The following is a 2,500-nucleotide window of genomic DNA, read 5'->3' as shown; positions in this document are numbered from 1 at the left end:
GCAGTTTGCCACCTCCCATATCTTGTTTGTCGTGTTTACATTTAATTTTGTCATTTTATATCCACTTCACCCGAAACTCGATTTACTTTTGCTTTTAATTATTTGTTAAAGATCGAGATTGGTGCGTCCACCTCCTCATTTTGTTGTTTAACTTTTTAGCTGCAATTATCATCTTATATCACTAGCTGTTTTATTTCACTTAATGACATTTCTTTTTTCCTTTGTTTAAGTATTTACTTTAAGTGAATATATTATTTATCTCGGGTGAGACGAAAATCAAAACTGCACGCTCTGTGAGTGGACTGAAATCAGAACTAATAGGTGTAACAATCATCAAAATAAAAGTGTCAGCCAGCGTTGCCGATGTGTATAGTTTCTTCTCCTATGCCAACCTAAATAGGGCGGGAAGTAAGCACTGCGAACTTGTGGACCACCAGTTCACAGCTCGACGAACAAATGGTCGCATGGTCGAAATGTTATCGTTTATCGTTAATGACAAAAATAATGTGTCATTATTATGTTTGATTTTATTTTAAAACTATATATTTCTAGATTACATCTCCCTAAACTTGTGTAGCACATATAATTTGACAATTAAAAGAAACAGGATTTCCGAATACACAACAATCACTAAGCGTTTCTCAACCTTCCAAAATGTAAGTTGTCTTCGTGTGCCGAGTAATATTCTAAATGTATTCTTTTTTTCGTTTGCCCAGATTGCCATGGGCCTTAACTAGGAACAAGACTTTTACAGAAACTGGCTTGAACGTGTGGTTGATGATCCTTATAAGATAAACTGCAAGCTCTATAAATCAACGCTCGCTGCAGACAGCAATTCATTGAAGAGACAAGAGTGAGGCTGCAACTCGGAGGTTGACCTCGGTCACCCCTGAACCTTGTGAGGAACGCCAGGAGGATGCAGTCACGGCAGCAGAAATACATTTTCTGGAGTTTTTGCTGAACACGAGATATCTTTTTAACACTACAGATTGATTGAATTTAAAATATTTTTCCTGACTGTCACACCCTTCAAAGATGTTATAAAAAATACCCATAGAAAACTTTATTGGATTCGCCTCAGATGGGACTAGCAATGTTACTGGTATCCGCAATTCTTTCGTGAGTGGACTGAAATCAGAACTAATAGGTGTAACAATCATCAAATGTATTTGCCATCCCATTTACATCTGCTCTTCGTAAGTATATATGCGAAGATCTGGTAATATATTCACCCACTTCTCACACAGTGCTGAACGTTTGCAGCAATTTAAGCAGCTTCAACTATTTTGTGAGGCTAAACGTCACAGGATGGCTTTCTTATCCTATACTTTCAAATGTATATGCATATATATACATATATGTATACATATATGTGTATATATATTTATATATGTATACATATATGTATATATACATTCATATATACATATATATGAGAATATATACATATCTGTATATATACATATATATGTATAAATATGTATACATATATGTGTATATATATTTATATATGTATACATATATGTATATATACATTCATATATACATATATATGAGAATATATACATATCTGTATATATACATATATATGTATAAATATATATACATAAATATGTATATATACATGTAATATATACGTATATATATATATATATATATATATATATATATATATATGTGTGTGTGTGTGTCTATGTGTATATACATATGTATATACATACATATATATATATATATATATATATATATACATATATATATATGCATATATATGCATACATATATATACGGGTGTGTTTATATATAAATATATATATACATATATGTAATATATATGCATATGTATATATAATGTATATATACATATATGCAATATATATGTATATATAATATATATATATGTGTGTGTGTGTGTGTGTGTGTGTGTGTGTGTGTGTGTGTGTATATACAATATACGTTTATGTATATGTATATATACATCTATATGTATATGTGTAAATATATACAAATGTACATATATGTATGTAAATATATATATATATATATATATATATATATGTGTGTGTGTGTGTGTGTGTGTGTGTGTGTGTGTGTGTGTGTGTGTGTGTATACAAATTCATAAATCTCTCTCTCTCTCTCTCTCTCTCTATATATATATATATATATATATATATATATATATATGTATATGTATATATATATATATTTATATATGTGTGTGTACATACGTATACTATATATATATATATATATATGTGTGTGTGTGTGTGTGTGTGTGTGTGTGTGTGTGTGTGTGTGTGTGTGTGTGTGTATGTGTGTACGCGCGTCTGTGCGAGTGTGAGTGTGTGCGTGTGCGTATGTGTTCATACATACATACAAATACGCAACAGGATAACACAGAAAATTGAAACTGTAACAAAGAGGTGAATCCATTAATGATATATTTGGATATCTTTTGGTATCTTCCAAAAACAGTCAGCTGAGGCTGAAACGCTTGATA

This window comes from Penaeus chinensis, chromosome 28 (genome assembly GCF_019202785.1).
Source record: "Penaeus chinensis breed Huanghai No. 1 chromosome 28, ASM1920278v2, whole genome shotgun sequence".
NCBI lineage: Eukaryota > Metazoa > Arthropoda > Malacostraca > Decapoda > Penaeidae > Penaeus > Penaeus chinensis.
The sequence above is the reverse complement of the archived record's forward strand: the minus strand, read 5'-3'. Positions refer to the sequence as shown.